The 14,046-nt window shown below is 42.1% G+C and overlaps 1 protein-coding gene across 2 annotated transcripts in view; it reads left to right on the top strand.

The window, feature by feature from the left end:
* RFFL (ring finger and FYVE like domain containing E3 ubiquitin protein ligase) overlaps positions 1-14,046 on the top strand; it is a 79,637-nt gene that overhangs the window by 8,361 nt on the left and 57,230 nt on the right. The window lies entirely within an intron of this gene.

Here is a 14,046-nt window from a genome sequence, read left to right on the forward strand (position 1 = left end):
GGGTGATCTTGGGGGACAAGGTTTTACCCAGTCTGAAGTAATTCAAGCTGTGGTGTTTGTCTACTTCTGTTTCTACCTTTTGGGCATGAGATTCAAGTATCATTTTTGGCTGTTCAATCATAGCCAAGGGAAGAATTTGCAAAGTCATTCTATGTCAGAGCTGAAGGATACCTCAGCTAGTGTTTACTGAGTGGGTGGGGAGAGGGTGTCAGAATGTTCCTGGAGAGCTTGGCCAAGGGCACTCTACCTTCCTGCTGTGCCCTTGGCTGTATGCTTGGCCGGAGTACTCCAGACTCTGAACCATCACCCTCACTCCTGCTGGTGTAGTTCAGTGTTTTCCAATCCTCTGGACTGTTGACACAGTTGTAGACCAGCTGCTTGAGGAGTAGCGATTGTGAACTCCTCGATTAATGGGGTACATAAAAATGATAGTGGTCCTGCAGCTTCACCTCCAGATGGTTTTCATCAAATTTCTAAATTGTGTGTATATGATAAAATCTTTCATATAGGACACCAAGAAGTCTTATACAACCAAAATTATTATTGGAAATGAAAATATGTTGACAGTTAGATCTAGTTTGGTGTAATTTGAGGTACGGGCTATCCACACTGTTACTTGTGGAAATGCTTACCAGTTGCAGCCTGAAATCTGTCTCCTTGCCTCATCTTGTTAGAAACAACACAAGCATCATAAAAATAAGCATTTCGTTTTGTTTGAGAGGAATTAGTACAGAATTCAAGTGTTATGAACATCATGTCAGGAAAGCAGTTTTTGATGCCAAAATATTCATGTGTATTTCAATATACTGATTTTAGGACATTTTTTTTTACTTCTTTATCAGAGATAACACACAGATTGTGGCTTTTTTTTTTTTTTCTTAAAGATTTATTTATTTCAAAGGCAGAAATACAGAGAGGCGAGGCAGAGACAAAGATCTTCCATCTGCTGGTTCACTCTCCAAATGGCTGCAACAGCCAGGGCTGGGCCAGGCCAAAGCCAGGAGCTTCCTCCAGGTCTTCCATGTGGGTGCAGAAACTCAAACACTTGGGCCATCTTCCTCTGCTTCCCAGGCACATTAGCAGGGAGTTGGATTGGAATGAAGCAGCTGGGACTTGAATTGGTGCCCCATGGGATACTAGCACTGCAGGCAGAGGCTTAGCCTTCTATGCCACAGTGCTGGCTCCCAAATTGTGGCTTTTTAAAAATAATTCCTAAGGGCCAGCATTGTGGTTAATGGGTTAGTTGTTGCCAGCAGTGCCATCATCCCATATGGGTACCTCTGCAAGTCCCAGCTGCTCCACTTCTGATCCAACTCCCTGCTAATGTGCCTGGGAAAGCAGCAGAAGCTTGCCCAAGTGCTTGGGCTTCTGTACCCATGGAGGAGACCTGGATGAAGCTCCTGGGTTTGGCCTGGGCCAGTCTTGGCTATTGCAGCTGTCTGGGGAGTGAACTAGCGGATGGAAGGTATCTGTCTCTGTCTCTCTCTTTCTGTAACTCTGCCTTTCAAATTAATCTCCAAAAAATTCCTAAAGGCTTTGCTGAAACTATGTAATTTCACAGTACATCTCAAGTTTTAGTGTGCAGATTTCTGGTTCCTAGCTCAGAGCTGTAGAATCAAAGTGCTTAGGAATGAGATGGGGGATTTTGATATAATTTATCTGCAGACTCCACTTAGAGAAGGAATTTGTGTGAAAAGGAACCATTATTTTTTAAAAAAGAAAGGTTGAGAAATGCTGAGGTTAGTCAGCTGCCTTTATTTTGTAGAGGAGGAATTTAAGGCACAGAGATAAAGAGGCATACTCACTTAGGGTCTCCAGCTGGCTGGTTGGCTCTTGGAGACCAGATTATACCTTAGTACCTCTTTCTTGGTTTCTCTAGTAGCCTCTAAAGCAGAAATTCTTTGATAATGGGGGCACTGGGGCTTTGATTCCTTTGAACAGTAGTGATTGAATTGGCCCTTAATAGCATGAAAGGTAGGTGAAGGACCAACTCTAAAGATTTTTTTCACCCCTAACGTGTTGCTAAGCAGTATTTTGGTAAAGTATAACAAAAAAAGAATTAGCAGAAATATCATGCGCCTCAATTGTCACAACAATGCCAAAGTGCTATAAACGTTTCTAAATGTTGCTATGATTCTGTTTAACTTGACTTGGGCCTTCAGCAGTCTGACACACTTTGAATGGAGTTGTGGCCTTGTTTTAGGTGATTCTGAGCACATCTTGGGAACCTACTATCAGAGGTCTGTAATAGTTTCTTCTTCCTGCCACCTATAGCTGAAGCAACCAACTGAGAACTCCTATTCTTGCCTAGGGGAGAACTTCTGTCACTTGATCTTGTCCTAGGTCAGAACCCCAATTTTCTTTCTTTCTTTCTTTTTTTGACAGGCAGAGTGGACAGTGAGAGAGAGAGACAGAGAGAAAGGTCTTCCTTTTGCCGTTGGTTCACCCTCCAGTGGCCGCCGCTGCTGGCGCGCTGCGGCCGGCACACTGCGCTGATCCGAAGCCAGGAGCCAGGTGCTTCTCCTGGTCTCCCATGGGGTGCAGGGCCCAAGCACCTGGGCCATCCTCCACTGCACTCCCTGGCCACAGCAGAGAGCTGGCCTGGAAGAGGGCAACTGGGACAGAATCCGGTGCTTTGACCGGGACTAGAACCTGGTGTGCCGGCGCCGCAAGGCGGAGGATTAGCCTAGTGAGCCACGGCACTGGCCCTTATTTATTTCTTAAAAGATTTATTTATGTATTTGAAAGGCAGAGTTACACAGAGAGAGAGACACACACAGACAGGTGTTCATCCATCTGCTAGTTCACTCCCCAAATAACCACAGCAGTGGGAGATGGGTTGGGCTGAAGCCAGGAGCCTGGAACTTCATCCGGGTCTCTCACATGGTTGGCGGGGGTCAAGGACTTGGGCCATCCTCCACTGCTTTTCATAGGCGCATTAGTGGAGAGCCAGATGGGAAGTGGAGCAGCCAGGAATTGAACTGGCATCCATATGGGATGCCAGTGGTATAGCAGGCAGCAGCTTAACCCGCTGTGCCACAGCAACAGCCCTAGAATTCTGATTTTAATAGTACTTGAGAGATATTTACCTTTAGTATATTGAAAGGTTAAATTGATGGGGCCAGTGTTTTGCTACGGGGGGTTAAGCTGCTGCCTGTGATACTGGCATCCCATATGGGCACCAGTTCGAGTCCTGGCTGTTCCACTTCCCATCCAGTTCCTTGCTAATGTGCTTGCACAAGCAGCAGAGGATGGCCAGAGTGCTTAGGTCCCTGCCACCTATGTGGGAGACCTGATTGTAGTTCCAGGCTCCTGACTTTGGCTTAACCTAGCCATGGCCATTGTGGCTGTTTGGGGAGTGAACTAGAGAATGGGAGATCTCTCTCTCCCTGTAACTCCGCCTTTCAAATAAATAAATGAACAAATAAATCTTTTAAAAGAAGAAGTTTAAGTGGCCCGCGCTGTGGCATAGCGGGTTAATGCCCTGGCCCAAAGCACCGGCGTCCCATATGAGCGCTGGTTCAAGACCCAGCTGCTCCACTTCCGATCCGACTCTGCTGTGGCCTGGGAAGGCAGTGGAGGATGGCCCAAGTGTTTGGGCCCCTGCACCCTCATGGAAGACCAGGAGGAGGCTCCTGGCTCCCGGCTTTGGATCGGCACAGCTCCAGCAGTTGCGGCCAGTTGGGAAGTGAACAATTGGATGGAAGACCTCTTTCTCTCTCTCTGTGTAACTCTGACTTTCAAATAAATAAATAAATCTTTAAAAAATTAAAAAAATAAATTGATAGACCTTGGATTTTGTGCTGGGTCAGTAGGTGTATTCACGTCTTTTGACAGATCAGTGTAAAGGGGAGGCTTGTACTATGCGTAGTGAGTTAAGCTGCTGCCTGCAGTGCCAGCATCCCATATTCATATTGGTGCCCGTTCAAGTTCTGGGTGCTCCACTTCCAATCCAGTTTCCTGCTAGTGTGCCTGGGAAAGCAGCAGATGATGGCCCAAGTGCTTGGGCCCCTGTACCCATGTGGGACACCTGGAAGAAGTTCTTGGCTCCTGGCTTCAGTCTGGCCCAGCTCTGTCTGTGGTGGCCATTTGGGAAGTGAACCAGCAGATGGAAGAAATCACTCTCTCTGCCTCTCCCTTCCTCTATAACTTTCGAATAAATAAATCTTCAAAACAACAACAACAAAAAACTAGAAAGGAGTTTCCAACTTGTTCTGGTAACAGCTCACAGTCAACAATGATGCTTAAAGATGGGAGAAAGAAAATACAGTTCAAGGGTGTGCAGTGTCTTTGCATTTGTTTGTTTGCTTTTTTAGAAGCTTTTTAAAAGTGGCTGAGCAAGAAACATTATTTGCATGGCTATAATATAACAATTAGTGTTGATTTAAAGCAGGAGTTAGGGGGTGGAGGGATCTCTCTCTGCATGCTTTTCATGGTAGTGTAGTTGCTTAGTTGGATGAAATGTCAAACTTGATAGATTAGTGGAGCTGTTCTTTTGGTAGTTAAACAGTAATGAAACTGTTTGGATGTTTGCAGGGAACACAGCTTCCTGTGTCTGGACTTTGCACCAGGAAGGTTTCAGTTGTTGTGCAGCCGTCCTGGTGAGGAAATGTGGCTTCTGTGGCTCCTCATCTCCTCATGCAGCTGTCTAAACTACAGGCTACACTGGGGCCTCGGGACAAGCAAGCATCACCCAGCACTTGTGGAAACAATGTACGTTTCTGATTCCAGAAACATGTATGGTTGTTCCCTGAATAGTTCAGACAGCTAGAAATGGAAGAAAGGTGTAGCCTGCATCGAGGTTATTCAAGTCAAGCTTTCTCTGTCACTTTGCCTTCTTTCTTTCTTTTCTCTTTTCTTTTTTTTTTTAGTTTATTTGAAAGGCAGAATGACAGAGAGCAAGGGACACACACACACACACACACACACACACCCCTTCCATCTGTTGGTTCTCTCTCCGCAAGTGTCCACAACATTGGGCCCCTGTACCCGCATGGGAGACCAGGAGGAAGCTCCTGGCTTCTGGCTTTGGCTAGGTACAGCTCTGGCCATTGCAGCCATTTGGGGAATGAACCGGCAGATGGAGGATCTCTCTGTCTCTGTCTCTCTCACTGTCTGTAACTCTACCTCTCAAATAAATAAATAAAATCTTTATAAAAAAAAAAAAAAAGTGGAGGAGCCACTCTATCCCAGGCACTCCAGTGTGAGATACTGGTGTCCCAGGCAGCAGTTTAACCTGTTGTGCCACAGTGTGGGACCCAGGCCCTTTTCCTTTACACATTTTGGAACAAATTCCATCCTTTAAACCTAGGAGGCAGTGTTTATGGGGCTCTTGTTGACCCCTGGGCCTTCCTTTCCTAGTTAGTGACTAGGCAGTAGCATTACATCAGCCTGCAGAGGGCTTTGGTTATTGTAACCTTGATTAGGAAAGAGGAGTGGGGACCATGAGTGAGGATACAGATGTTTTTGAAAGACTGTCATGTGAAGCCTTGAATTTTCACTTTGAACATTTCATTTGTTGATGGATGTTATAAAACTCTCTTTACAAACAGTCTCCTTTCCTAGTGAAGTCACGTTGACCACAGGGGCTAGGGAAGCATGGGGCATGCTCTGCAGGGTGCATTTTGCTCGCTGCATTGTATAAGGTGATATTTTTTCTGAATGAAATTGTATGCATTCTTGGGCAGGAGTTAAGGGAAGACTTATTGTTGTTTAAAAGTGTGAGAGTTTTGTGTAGGATTGATCAAAATATTTACATTTCTTTTTCCTTTGTGATACTTCTCAGTTTTACTTTCATGAAAATTTTTGACAGTTACTGTGTGTGTTCTATGTGCCAGAGGCTTTTTACTCTGTTACCTCATTTAATCCTCCCTGTGAGGTGTGTAGGTACTATTATCTGTGTTCCACATATGTGAAAGTGCTGCACAGATGAAATAGAGCCTCAGGCCACACTGTGTTGAACCCAAATTGTGCTGTAAAGGTAGTGCTCAAGTACTCAGTTGCCTCCAACTATCAGCTCATGTAGTGATTTAGAATGAAGACTTAAGTGGGTCTTTCCAGATAAGTTCCGTGTCATAGAATGTGGGCTTCAAACTACCATTTTATGCACAGACCTCCTTGTGTGGAATGCAGTTTAAAAACATAAGCAGTATTTATTACTTATGTTACTTCTGTTAGCACTGAAGGATTATCTTATAGTTTATTCCTAGTTCAAAAAGTGTATATGGTATGTAAGTCAGTCACCTTTGAAAGCACATTTGGCTAAATAGCTAAAGCATCGGGTTAGAGAAGAGTTTGGGTTTTGGAGACTGCTGCTTCAGATGTTTTTGATGTTGAGCTCTGTACTTTTGACTGCCCGCTGAGCTGAAGTTGCAGTGAGAGCTCTGCATGGCTCATTTCTGCTGCCTTCTCTTAGTAATATTTCATTTTTCCAATTTTTTGGAGTTTCTTCCTGTTTGTCAATACACCTTTCCAACAGATGGACTTGTACGTAAGTTAGATACACATTCGTGTATATAATTGGTTATAGTTATAACACACATTTGTGTGTTACAGTTGGTATTAGTGGAATAAATGGTGACAAACTATTTTCATTCAGGGTTCCTGATCAGTATGGAAAGTAAAACTTGGTTATCTGCTTGAGGCATGTGTTCTGCTTTCTGTTCACTGAAATCACAAGGATGGTCTCAGAGAGGCACAATTTTAATTTTTTCCACCAGCCTCCACACCTTCAGAATTGGAGATTGCCACTGAGACTTTTGTAAGAAAAACTATTACAGTAAGAAGTCTGTCACATATGAGGTGTGTCTTACCTGTGACCACATCTTTCACAATTCGTGCGTCTAATTGCTGTGGTTTTCAGATGTTTGTGATACCAAGCACTGCACTTTTGACTGCCTGCTGAGCTGAAATTGCAGTGAGAATTCCGCATGGGTTATACCTTCTGCCTTCTGACCCCTTGCTTATGGCTTTTGGAGGAAGCTCAGATAAAAGTACCAGGAGGGATAGTGCACAGATAATGCCCGAGTGTGTTTCAGGCAATTGGGCCTGCAATGATTCATGCTTCAAAGAATCTCTTATTGCCGTAGTAGAGGTTGCAAACTCGTGTGAAACATGCTGTGCTTTCTTTTATACTTTTCACCTTTTTTAGTTCCCCATAGTGGCTGGACAGTTGACTGAATAATTGTACTTTTTGTTAACTTCTTGTTTTGAGATAATAAAATTGCATAATATAAAGTTGCAAAAATAGTACTGAGTTCCCATGTGCCCTTCACCTAGTTTTCCTCTGAGTTACTTCTTTTTAACCACAGCACAATATCAAAACTAGGAGATTGACACTGTCCTCAGTGTGTGTGTAGATAGTTCTCTGCCATTTGATCATGGAGGTTCCTGTAAGTACTACTGCAGCCAAGACACAAAACTGTTCCATAACCACAAAGATCTCCCCTTTTATTGTTATATACTTCTGTTTCCCCAACCCATTCCTAATCCCTGGCAGGCAGTTATCTGTTCTCTGCCCCTGTAATTTTGCTATTTCCAAAATATTATGGAAATGGAATAGTAAGAGTATGTCCCCTTTATAGGTTGGCTTTTTTCACTTAATGTGATACCTCTGTTCAAGTTATGTTTAGCAACCGTTCTTTTTTTGCTGAATAGAAGCTTGTGGTATAGGTACATATCTCATGGTGTGGCCACACCAGGATTTTTTTCAACTTTTCACCCATCGAAAGGCATTTTTTTTTTTTTTCCAGTTTGGAAGTATTGCGAATAAACCCATTAAAACATTGTGGACGGGTGTTTGGATGGACACAAGTTTTAATTTCTCTGAGTTTAATGGGCAGGAACCCAGTTGTTAAAGAAATTGTCAAACTCATTTCCAGGTTGTGCCATGCATTTGTACATGATTTTGCCAGCAATGTACAAGATCAATTTCTCTGTATCTTCACCAGTTTTTGGTATTGTGTGTGTGTATATATATATTTGTATATATGCATAAATATATGTATTTAAAGTCAGAGATACAGAGTGACAGGGATAGACTTTTTTTTTTTAAGATTCATTTTATTTGAAAGGGAGAGTTGGAGAGGGAGTTAGAGAGGGAAAAGAAAGATCTTCCATCTACTGGTTCACTCCCTAAATAGCTGCAACAGCTGGAGTTGGGCTGGTCTGCAGCCAGGAGCTAGGAGCTTTTTCCTGGTCTCCCATGTGGGTGTAAGGGCCCAGGCACTTGGGGCCATCTTCCGCTGCTGTCCCAGGTGCATTAGCAGGTAACTGGTGTTTTGTTTTACTTTGTCAAGTATTTTGGGTACTATATTTCTGATAGTATTAATTAACTTAAACTGTTCATTTAAAAATGCTAAAATAGGGTATGGTGTCGTGACATAGCAGGTTAAGCTTTCAGCTGTGATGCCAGCATCCCATATGGACACTGGTTTGAGTCCCAGTTGCTCCAAGTTGATCCAGCTAATCCTCCTGGGGAAGCAGTGGAAAATGGCGCAAGTGTTCAGGCCCCTGAACCCATGTGGGAGGCCCTGGGTGAAGTTCCAGGCTCCTGGGTTTGGCCTGGCCCAGCCCTAGCTGTTGTAGCCATTTGGGGAAGAACTAGTGGATGCAAGATCTCTGTTTGTCTCTCCCTCTGTAACTCTACCTTTAAATAAATAAGTAAATCGTTAAGAATAAATATGAAAGTAGCACTAAAGTATATATGCAAAGTAGAGAGTAACCCCATTCTTACCACAGCTACTATTAAAATGGTTCTAGACTTTCTAATATATGTGTTTTGTGTCTCTCTGTATTGAGGAAATTTCAAAAAGTTTATGGAAAATGGAATTAAAAGCTTTGAAATCTGTGCATAATTTTTTCAAAATACACTTTTCCATGAACTTTTTGAAGGACCTTTGTGTCTATTATATAAATCTAAGTATTTATGTGTTCTCCACCTGCTGTTCACAGTGCTTATTTTCAGTTGGGTAATGCATTATGAACATTTCTCCTTGTGAATTTTATTTTAAGCACTTAATTCCTGGGTCAGAGCTTTGAGTTCCTTTCTCTTTAACCCTTGTTTGTTATAAAAGGAATGGGACTGGTACTTCTGAAAGGCCTAAAGAAATAAATTTTATTCCCATTGCATAGATCTGGTTTGAAACAAGTTTGTAGTTTTATTTGCAACTGCATCGGTAGAATCTTGGATGTTAGGAGTTATCTACCCACTTTTCTATAACTGATGCAGGTGTGATTCCTGCTGGGATCTTTTTCAAAGCCGTGGAGCAAGTGAGCATTGTGAGCACAGTAATCTTCAGTAAATACACCATCCTTTGGGGATTCATCTGCTCACTGGCCACTTAGGGTGTTTTCTTAAGTGCCACTGAAATGCACAGTGCAGTCTTCATTTTGAAGTCTCCTCCTGTCTCCTCTTCCTCTCCCATTACTTTGATTACTTTGATGGGACATTCAAGGTATGCAGTCCTATCCTTCTATTTCCATAGGCTACCGAAGCCAGTTTGAAGATTAACAATATGTGAACAGGTAATCTTATCTACTTGGCTAGAAATCACTCTTCATGATGAAACACATATCGACAAAGGCCCCCCTAGACTAGGGGACTGAACAAAGGTAACTTAATCCTGTGGCATTTTTAGTGGAAACAAGAGTGAAAGTTTAGGAAGTTTTGACTTACTGAAGGCAAGGCAGGTATGTGAGGGACAGATATTGTGAGTATATGTATTTGGGGAGAAGAATCCAGAGATAAACGAATTATGAATTTAGGAAACCTTGAGAATTGAATGGTAGAATCTTTGTTCAGCGAGACAAAGTAAGTAAGGAAACTTGAGCCCGCAGTCACCTTGTGATGAAGCTATTAGAGTGGTTTCTTTGATGGAGTTTGATGGCAGGGGCCCTATCTGTGCCTTTCTTCTATATTAGCAGCTCCAGGGTAAAAACTAAGAAAGAGCCTTGTATAGAAAATTACACCCCTCAAATGGTTCCAAGATTTCCATTGCCAGGTTTCTGAAATGAGCGGCTCAAGATAGCAATTTGATGACATTGCTGACTTCCTTTTTCTCGGTCTTGTCATCAGGTCCTCAGCCTGGATTCTTCCTCTTCCTGTGTGCTTGCTACTTTTTGAGTTCCTGCCACACAGTTAGCCTGATCTTTCTTGGTGCCTGCGGTAGGCAGTGGCTAGACTTTAGATAGCTTTCCTGAGCTAGGAGGGATTATACCATAGTGGGTAACAAAATGCCCACAATGACATTATAGATCAGAGTCCTGTCACTGCACCAATGGCGACAGCCTAGGTAGACCTGCCCTCGTGCAGCTCCGGGGTTGTTTTGCAGCAAACTGCTGTGAAGCAGGTTGAGCTTCAGCAGTGCCAGTTCCTATATCTGAACATGAAAGTGGCTCGTTAAAGATTAAAGGGACTGCCTGGTCCTTCTGGCCCCAAGATACAGTGATCTCTGCCATGGCGACGGCCTTTGTCTCCCAGGAGAGGCCATTTTATACAGCAGGTCTGTGCTTCCAAATGCTACAGTAAGCCTGTGCTGGCTGATGCTGTGGCGATAAGTTGACATCTGGGCACTCTCAAGACATATGAGCTATATTGCATCCCATGGTTAGAATTTCTGGGCAAAAGTGCCTCATCAGGAAGTCAAAAGCCTCTACTTTCAACCTGTGCCTTTGTGGGGAAGTTTTCTTCTTTAGTTCGTTTGACTGTTCTGTTGAGTCAAGTGAACTTTAATTTTCACAGCCATAAAAATTCCATTAAGCCCCTTGTATTGCATCCTAGGTGTGAAAATGTCTCAGTATAGCAAGACTGTGGGTGACAGCTAAAATCCTTAATAGTAGTTAGGGTAATTATCTCTGGAGGCTTGAAGAAAATAATGATCCAGCCAGCAAAATAAATACAATTCAGTTGTTCATTGCTGTTCTTGTGGGTGAGGCGAGTGACATCTGGCACCTGCTCAGTGTGACTACTGGGCCTGCCTGATGGTTTTTGAAAAAAATTTTGCATTTTATTCTGAAGAGTGCTCAGGGAGCACAGTTGTAATGCGTTTCTTAAAACAGGGCCCAATGCCTGTGTGCATCAGAATCGCTCAGGAGAGGGAGATGCTTATTACAAATTTAGATTCTGGGGCTTCCCTCCACTTCTGGAATTCAGAGTGAGGAACTGGGATGAGAAATGATTGTTTTCAGTGAGTACTCTGCTGATTCTCAAGTACTCTTAGAGTTGATTCTTGAGTATCCTAAAGTTTACTTCATTTTTTTTGTGGTTAATTTCTGTGTTATTAGATGATAGATGTTTGGCACTCATATTATTTTTCTTAAATAGTAGGTACTCTAGTTTAAAAAAAAAAAGATTGCAGGGGCAGGTATTTGGCATGGCAGATAAAGCGGCTGCTTGGGACCCCTGCATCTAGTGTGACTCGGTTCTTGTCCCAGCTCTACTCTCCACTCCAGCTTCCTGCTGATGTGTTCCCTGGGAGGCAGCAGCTGATGGCTCAAGTACTTGGGTCCCTGGCACCAAACATGGGAGATCTGGATTGAGTTCTTGGCTCTTGGCTTCGGCCTGGCCCAGCCCTGGCCATTGTGGCCCTTTGGGGAGTGAACCAGATCTTTCTCTGACTCCCTCTCTTTTTCTGTCACTCTGCCTTTCAAATAAATAAATGTTAAAAATAAAGTTTTGAGATTTCTGAACATGGCAGATTAGAGTTTAGCAAGTTCCTTAATGATCGTTCCAATTTTTTTTAGTATATGTGCTGCTGAAGCAAGCAGAAGATCCTTAATGATCAACAAGGTGAGGCAGCTGCTGATTACTGGAAATTTGATTTTATCAATTCACTGTCTTCTCAATCAGAAAAAGAATGTGGATTAATTTGGTAAAAAAAAAAGAAGAAATACTTAGTATCATCTAGGGTGATGGGGTGGGAAAGTAGATAAAAAGTAGAAGCTGAGAGGAAAAAGTGTGAAGGGAAAAAGATTAAAGTAGTTTATATGTTTTTTAAAAAAAGTACAACTTTAACAAATTCTAAATTACCGAGTATTATTTGGATATTTGCTTGTTTAAAAAAATGAAATACTCAAAGCTGGAAGTGCTCCTTGACCCTGCTCCCACTCCAGTTTCCTCTCTAATGTGTGTGTGTGGTTTGGAAGACTAGAGAATCCTGAGAAGTAGTTTTATTTTTTTGTCACTTTTTGTTTATAATGTTAAGATCTGCAGGAAAAAATGTTGGCTATAAATGTCATTGCATATTTTTGTCTGAATAAAACTGGGTGTGGATGTGTGCAAGTTATAAATATGTACACACACATATACAGTTATTAAATATCTGTTGTGACCGCAAATAAAAATATAAACGTGAATAGCTTTGGGTGGTAAATTACTTGAATCAGTGTATTGAAAGAACTTAATCACAAAGCTATAGATATTTTTATTTCTCACACATATTGTCAATATAACCTCACAAAGCATCAAGTGTTATAGCATTTGTTCAAATTTAGCATCTTTTATAAGCTCTAAATGTGTAATTCTCAACCTAGTCTAAAAGAAGGAATTAGGATGGAGTGTTATCTGTATTTTGGGGAAACTGATTAAAATCGTATCTGATACTCCTTGTATTTTTCAAGAGCTATTTTGTAAACAGATGATGTATTTCTCCATTGAAAATACAGTAAAAACAGCAAAAAAGCAACAGCAACAATGACTGTATCCTAGTCCCCAAGAGGGATACAAGTTGTGCTAGCCATCCTCATCTGCCCCGTTGTCTCTCCTGGCCTATTGATGGAGTTCTAGTGCTTTTGCCCCCATGTTGCTCTTCACAGAATTCACATTTGCTTCCTGGACACAGTGCTGCCTGGATTTTCCTTATTTCAAGTTTAGTAATGTAGAATGGGTGGGAAGCTTTTCTAACTCTGTGTGTGTGTGTGTGTGTGTGTGTGTGTGTGTGTGTTTTCAAAGGAGCTTTCATATTTGTACCTTGAAAGTTATTTCATAGAATATTTGTGTTATCAACTACAGAAATAGTTTTTAAAGTGTGGTCCATGAGATAATGGTTGTCAGCTGCCATTAAGGTGCTTTTATCATTTGGAAAGGACCAATTAACACAGCTACAGGGAAACTTCTTTAATCTCAGCCATTTTCTGAAGAGGAAAACACTGAAGAGGGGGAATAAAACAGAGAACATTTTGTAATATCTTATAAAAGCTCAATGTGGCTATCCTACTGGAATAATGTAATTTAAGGAGAATTGAATGAATTGGAAAAAGAATTTTTTTTTTAATGTAGCCCTTTGAAAAGGAGTAGCATAGTTTTTGTTAAGGCCAAATTCTGTCTACAGGTATATTTTCATTAAGCTAGCATTGAATGACAATTTGGGTTGGCAGCTACCTCTGAAGTTCCTGTCTTGTGAGACGTGCCTTGGAAGGAGGGCGGAGGTTAGGTGTGGTGGCCTCCTAATGCCTACACTGAGAAACAGCTGATGGCAGTGGGGAACCTTCACAAACCGGGAGCTTCAGTTTCTGCTTCCTCAAATTAAGGCACATGGAAAGCAACAGCTTGCTCTCTTGTTTTCTTTGTATAACACCAACACCAATTCCAGCCTATCAGGGCAAATTCAATAATAATGAATAGTTGTTGATAAGCTAGTCATTTCAGAATTGATTTTTCAATAAGCAGGCTAATAAATAAGAATTGACATAAATTAAGGGATTTTTCTTTAAAGAGCAAGTGCTGGGGGTGATTTTCACAGGTTTTTATGTTCCTCGAGCATCCAGTAGGGTTGATGGTGGATGATTTAGCTTTGGCATAGGAAGTGTGGCAGCTGATGATAGCAACAACAAAAACCACACAAAACCCCCAAATCATTCAGTTCCTTTGCCATAATGTGAGAATTTCAATTGTCTCAGGAGGTAGAGAGGTCAGAGAAAGCCTAATGGGAAAAGAGAACTGTGACCCTGGTTAGAGCCAACAAAAATTCACCCTGATGATCCATCTGACCAATTAGAGATGACAGGGCAGGTTCCAGGCGTTCTGATCTGTGAATGCAAAATGGCTTT

The sequence above is a fragment of the Oryctolagus cuniculus genome, chromosome 17 (genome assembly GCF_964237555.1).
Source record: "Oryctolagus cuniculus chromosome 17, mOryCun1.1, whole genome shotgun sequence".
Classification (NCBI taxonomy): Eukaryota; Metazoa; Chordata; class Mammalia; order Lagomorpha; family Leporidae; genus Oryctolagus; species Oryctolagus cuniculus.